The sequence below is a fragment of the Hibiscus syriacus genome, unplaced genomic scaffold (assembly GCF_006381635.1).
Source record: "Hibiscus syriacus cultivar Baekdansim isolate YM2019G1 unplaced genomic scaffold, ASM638163v2 tig00110890_pilon, whole genome shotgun sequence".
NCBI lineage: Eukaryota > Viridiplantae > Streptophyta > Magnoliopsida > Malvales > Malvaceae > Hibiscus > Hibiscus syriacus.
This window is the reverse complement of record NW_024062900.1, coordinates 11,673,719-11,680,395: the sequence shown is the minus strand read 5'-3', so window position 1 is coordinate 11,680,395 and position 6,677 is coordinate 11,673,719. Positions and strand designations below refer to the sequence as shown.

The following is a 6,677-nucleotide window of genomic DNA, read 5'->3' as shown; positions in this document are numbered from 1 at the left end:
TTGAATCGTATATTAATTATTAAAATTGTTTAGCGTCGTTTTATCGTATAATACTGGAAAATTGGTGAATTGAGATTTTAAATCGAATGTTGTATATTTGCAGGACATATCAAATCAGAAACAGAATTGCCGTCCCTCTGTCGTTATCTGTTAATTTCGGATCGACTCACTTTGAATCGACTGAATTAATTCGATTAGATGCACTATTCGGGCTGATAATAGAAAACGTTATTATTGTCGTTAGCTATTTGTCAAGGTGTCTCTGTTCGGTGTTATATTATTTTGTTTGGTTGTTTATTTGTTGTTTTGTTAAAATTGATTGAAACCATGTTTAACTGTAAGATTAATTGTGATAAATATAAAATTCCAAGTGATACATATTAAACTGTCAGAATCTGAATATTGTTGTGCGTACGTAATATGTGAATATGTTGAATTATCGGAATCGGAGTATATGCTTCGGGATATTTGTTATGAAATATTGTTATTCGGATAATATTGGACATCGGATTTATATGTCATTTGCATGTCATATTGGGACGAATTTTGATAAAATTTAGTGCATTCACACTATGAGGTAAATGTCACTTTCGGATTCTGTGGCCTCTGATTTTGTGGCAGACCCTACTTCGTATGGTGTGATTTGATTGTAGATAGTGTGATTCTGGTGAACCTACTCTTCGGATGGTGTGACAAGAGTATGAGTAGGTGCATAAGCATTTGCATAACATTCAAATTTATGACTATCACTGTTTGATTTGGACTGTAATTATTATTGATTGATTTAGATTACGTTATGACGTGTGTGTTTGCATTTTAAAGACACACTAAGCTTAATAGCTTACACCCCATAGTTTTCTTTCAAATACTCATACTTAGGAGATCTGGTACTTGGAGAAGTACATCACTTTTCAAATAAAAATTGATACATTCAATATGAAATTTCATTTCGTCTTTTTGTTTATATTTTTATTTATGGATTATTTTTATTACTTGTATTTGAGACTTCAGTCAATATAATCAATATTAGATTGTTTATGCATGTTTTTGAATAACAATTTTTCATATTGAATTTTCCTCGGATAGTTATTTTTAATAAAATATGTTGAAGTTAGAAATTGAAAAAATGCTCCTAAGTTTTAAATGGTTGTTTTAAAGTTTAAATCAAATAAGGATTTCATGAAGGACAAGTTGTAATGTGAACTCTCTAGATTCAACCTAAATTCTTCTCGGTCGGGTTTAATGGGTTACATGGATTATTGTTGATCTTCCTAAAGACAAAAAACCAGTTTTTGTAAACGAGTCTTTACCTTAAAGTACAAAACGGATGGTAGTGGTGAATGCTATAAGGCTAAACTTGTGGCAAAAGGTTTCACTCAAACTTATGATGTGATCTATCAAAAGGCTTTTGCTTCGGTTGCAAAACTAAACACAGTAAGAGTGTTACTTTCCTTAGCCGTGAATGAGGATTGGGTGCTTCATCAAGTAAATGTCAAGAATATATTCCTAAATGGTAATCTCGAAGATAAGGTCTATATGCAAGTTTCATCGGGAGTACAAATAATAATAGAAAATCACAGTATGCAAACTGTTGAAGTCTTTATATGGATTAAAACAGTCTCTTAGGACTTGGTTTGACAAGTTCACTAAGGTACTTTTGCAAGACGGCTACAAGCAGTGTCAACATGACCATACCCTATTTGTAAAGATTGTTCCAAACAAGAAAAAGGTAATCAGTTGTCTCTGTTGACAATATCATCATCATAGGTGATGACTTAGTGGAGATGAAGAGATTGAAGGTGTTACTTACAAGAGAGTTTGAATCCAAGGATTTGGGGACTTTACGATATTTCTTAGGCATGAAAGTGGCGAGATCAAGAGAGGGTATTGTTATTAACCAAAGAAACATATTCTAAACTTGATTTCTGAAACTGGAATGACTGGTTATAAGCTTTCTAAAATTCCCATGGAAGCAAATTTGAAGTTCAGTAAGGAAGGTAGTCTCTCGTAAATAAAGAGCAATATCAAATGTTGATAGGTAAGCACATTTATCTATCACCAACTAGGCTAGACATAGCTTTCTATTTCAACATTGTGAGCTAGTACATAAATGATCCTAGAGAATAACATCTAGAAGTTGTGTATTGAATCTTGAGGTATATGAAAATGACACCGAGACATGGGTTAATTTTCAGAAAACATGATGATAGGATAATAATAAAGATTTTTAAGGTTCTAGTTGGGCTGGAGAACTAAAAAATAGAAGATCGACTAAGGGTTATTGTTCATTCATTTGGGAAATTTTGGTGACTTGGAAGAGCAAGAAACAATATGTAGTTTCCAGAAGTAGTGTTGAAGCAGAATTTAGGACGATAACATTCAGGATCTATGAAGGCGTTTGGTTACAAAGGCTTTTAATTGAGTTGGAGGTGTGTTATAGCAATTATTTTGAACTTCAAAGTGACAGCAAGTTAGCCATAAGCATTGCTAAGAATCCAATTCATCACGACAGAATGAAACATGTGAAGATCGGCACAATAAGACTAAATTATGTCTCTTCCAAAAATCAACTAGCAGACATCTTAACCAAGGCACTTCCAAGGGTTACTTTCGACAAGATTACATCCAAGTTGGGTCGTTATAATATTTACTCCCCAACTTAAGGGGAGTCTAAGTTATGTAACGTCTCTAGATAAAGTTTGAGATATCTTGTAAATATTAGAATTCTAGTTTATCTCTAACTCTTGCCTATTTTGTAGACAAGGATAAAGTTAACTTCGTTGGGACTTTTAACTTAACTAGGACTCTAGCACATCTCTTCTATATAGTTTATTGTATTATTTCTATTAAAAGTAACGATGAATGAAACTTCTCTTCTTCACCAGTAAATATATTTTCTACATTTTTATTAATAAAATTCAAATGTCATTGTTAAAAAGAAAACATACCTTCTATTTCAAAAAAAAAAGAAAACACATACCTTCTATTTCATATGTGAACATGAACGTTAATATGAGCAACATTACGAGTGAAATACGATGCAAAACCAGAAATACAGGACTAACCATATTTTTCCCCTTTTCATACAGAAGGTGAATTCGAATGTAATGCTATATCAGGACAAGCTTGAAAACACAAAACAAGGTGTTTCTGTTGTAGATATTTTACGCAGCGTAAATACCTGTATGTATACTTGTATATGTATAAATCAAGAAATCACAAGTTGCTTAACTTGAACCATCCAAAAATGGGGGAAGAACCAAGACTCCACTCTTACCAGTCATCATCCAGTCTGATGGGTACTGTAGGCTAGTCATCGAATGTCGGTGCCATATGAATCAACAGGTATCACCGACCGGCTGAATTCCACAGATGTATCTGTAGATGTCACGACTCCTATTCCGGCCAGTCATATCAATTGCCAGAAGATGTTAAAACGTTGTGTTCGTTTAAACGTTTCTGGAAATGAGCCAAGCGGGTCTGTAGTTGTAGTATTCCTGCAGCTTTTTGTGAAAGAATGGTATTTAATTTAGAGATATAGTTATCCAGCTGATTGCCTAGTTGATCAACTTCAACCAGCAGATTCATTTCCTGCAGGCATTAGTAACAATTAGAACAAAGTTACTCACTCGAACTCCCATTTTTAAATAAGGGTGATATGCTCAAGGTTTTCCTTTTCATATATTGAAGAATGAAATATCAGAGCAACATAGCACTTTACCTCCCTAACAGTCTCTATTGTAAGCTCCACTTGCCTTCGATGAGCAGATACAAGGTCTTCCTCTTCCTGGTAATAAACAGTATAAATTTCGTTTCAGAAGTTGATACAATTAGAACAGATAATTCACTTGATTGTATTGATTGATGGAACCTTCAACAGGGCATTGAGATCATCTGAATTTGAATATTTATCGTCGAACGTTGAAGGATCCACCTGGTTCTCCTCGGAGTAAACTACAGCAAAATTTCCTTCTGCCCTTCCACAGTTCCACTTGCAACACGTTCCACTTTAAAAGGATGAGATGCATCTCTTTCGATCCGGTCTGACCACCCATGTCTGTTCTTTTCAAGAGAAACAACAGTTATAGCGTCCTCAAAGGTATCGGTTGCTAAAGATGAAGCCGATGGCAACGCAGTTGACTCCCTAAGTTCGAAGGCGAAGATAGCGTATCCTTCTTTGAGTTGTTCCTTTTGATAGGCTCTTCACCCTGGAATTCTAGTATCCGCAGGCATTGTTCAAACAAATGCACAAGTCACTTCTAAAATTCGATTTTAGATATCGAACCGCATACCTATCGGCATATCGGAGTGTATTCAGGGTGTGTTCACATGACCCTGAGCTTGGTGAAATACAAGATATCATAACAGTACGCAAATCCCCGACAAATGAATCTCTAAGAAATTCAGTCAGCTTACTTCCTCTGAAAGGAATGTGACCCTGGTCATTGTCAAGAGCTCTGATGCATTCATTTAAAACAAGTAAACTTTTATTAATTTCAGCACCTTCCATTCTGCAGAACACAAAATCAGATTATATTCAAATAAAAACGATTTGGTTATCTATTAGCTTCACTGTAAGATGCAAAATGTTCTATACCTTGTCTGTTTGTCATTGTCAGTTGTATCTGCACCACGCTCACTTCCAGCAAGGTCTATAAAAGAAAGCTTCCCTACAAGTCTAGCAGGCTTCTTTTCACTGCCATCAGCTGATCTCTTGATGACAAGCTGAAGAATTGCATGAGACCTTGAGGATTCTTCGTTTGCTCCAGTAGTGCCAGTGCTTCGGGTCGCATTTCCTCTGTCGATCAACTCTTGGATCGTTTCAACATCTAATACCCGGTACTCTTGCAAACCCACAATACATACTTGCTGTTTACCATCTTCTCTCATGAAAAGCTTTCTGCAGAAAGTAGAATTTGAATCCGTAATCAGGGAATTATGAACTATAGGACTACTTATACAGGTTTCCAGCACATATAAATGTAACTTACTTCCTATCGTTAAGGAGATCAAAGACTTTCCCCCCATATATTTCAAAGAAACCGACAAAGAGCTGGAAGCCTTGGTTCCGGTATGAATGGTGCATTAATCTCAATATATCTTGAGATGCTTTTAGAGGCAGTGGCTGCATAGTATATGTCTTTCCACTTCCTGTACCCAAAAAAAATGTCTACTAAAGTTCATTTGCATGGACATAACTTTCAAATTGACGAAATCTACATACCTGTTTGCCCGTATGCGAAACAAGTCGCTTTTGTTCGATTGAAAATTAGTGGGACTATTGGCTCCACAGTCTGGGAATACACCTAGAGCAATACAAAATGAAATTAGCTAAATAGGCACCTTAAAAGTTGTCTGAGTGTATGGTATATACTCACTTCCTCTTTGCCAACATATTCATTCAGCACGGCTTCGAGAAGAAATTAATGCTTCTCAACATATTATGTCAGGTCAACCTGAAGGTAATAAATAATTACATCTCACAGGGAAGAAACTGCTTCTAGCTCAAATAGTTAACCCTGAGCGGCAGAGGCTTTCAAATAATAAGTCAATCTGGATTTTCCAAACGAATAAATCGAAACATAAACATCGCAATTCATGACAAATAAGTGCAGGAAAAAGAGGCCAACTACTCACCTTTAGTTTTTTTTTCATGAACCATTAGTGCATTGGAATTTGACTGTATAGTAATGATCTCTTCTTCTTTCTTTGTCATTTCCTTTTTGTTCAATGGTCTCTTGCGCACCTGCATTGGCAGTTATAATTAGCTATTTAACAAAGACAAAACAAAATCAAGGAAGAAAGTAGATTCCTTTGGCATTAGTTTCACATTAAGATTTTCATCATCTACTTGCATCTGATGATGAAGTTACTGTTACATCAGTGGAGATGTTACTTAAGAGCTTTTGCAGCGCAGTCTTTTGATTATTATATTTATTAGTTTTATATTTTTATTCAAAAGGTCTTGAATCGATTATTGTTGTGTGAACAATAATGTATTAAGATTAATATTAAGTTTGATTGATATTTAAAAGATAAATATGTGTATATGATGCCAATCAAATTAATACGTATTTGTTGAAAATAAAAATCGAATCGGCCTATGTCATAACCATTTTTTTAAAACAACAATTAAATATTATTTTAAAAAATAATTATGACTTTTATTTGAAAAATTGGCGATTTTGAATTAATTTGAATTAAATCGAAAGGGAGTCGTCATCGACCTTTAAGATAGGTAGGTCGAATACCTAAAAATACTTTTTAAAACAATTTTAAGAAAAATCCTTTTTTAAGACAAAATCGGTCTGCGTTTACCAAAAATTTGATTTAACGGGTCCGAGAGTCGATTACGCGTGGGGAAGGATTAGCACCCTAACAGCGCCCAAAAAATTGTATTTAGTCGCTTACACGTTGTCGTAATGGTGGAGACTTTGAATCGAATATAAAGTTAAAAGAATGATCCATTTACAAAAGTTTAATTAATTTGCTTTGAATTATTTATTATGAAAAATTCTTTACTTGAGAAAAAATCTCGAGATTAGCAACCCTCCATCGGGAAAACTGTCTCACCCATTTCTTATCTGTAAAAGAATATCCCTCCTCATTGATTTTTTTAAAAAAAAATGCCAATCAAATATAAAATGAAAATTGACCTTTGCATAAAATAAATTAAT

The 6,677-nt window shown here is 34.4% G+C and overlaps 1 pseudogene; it reads right to left on the bottom strand.

The window, feature by feature from the left end:
- Positions 1–2,987: 2,987 nt before the first annotated feature.
- LOC120144498 lies at positions 2,988–5,810 on the bottom strand (annotated as a pseudogene).
- Between the last annotated feature and the right edge of the window lie 867 nt (positions 5,811–6,677).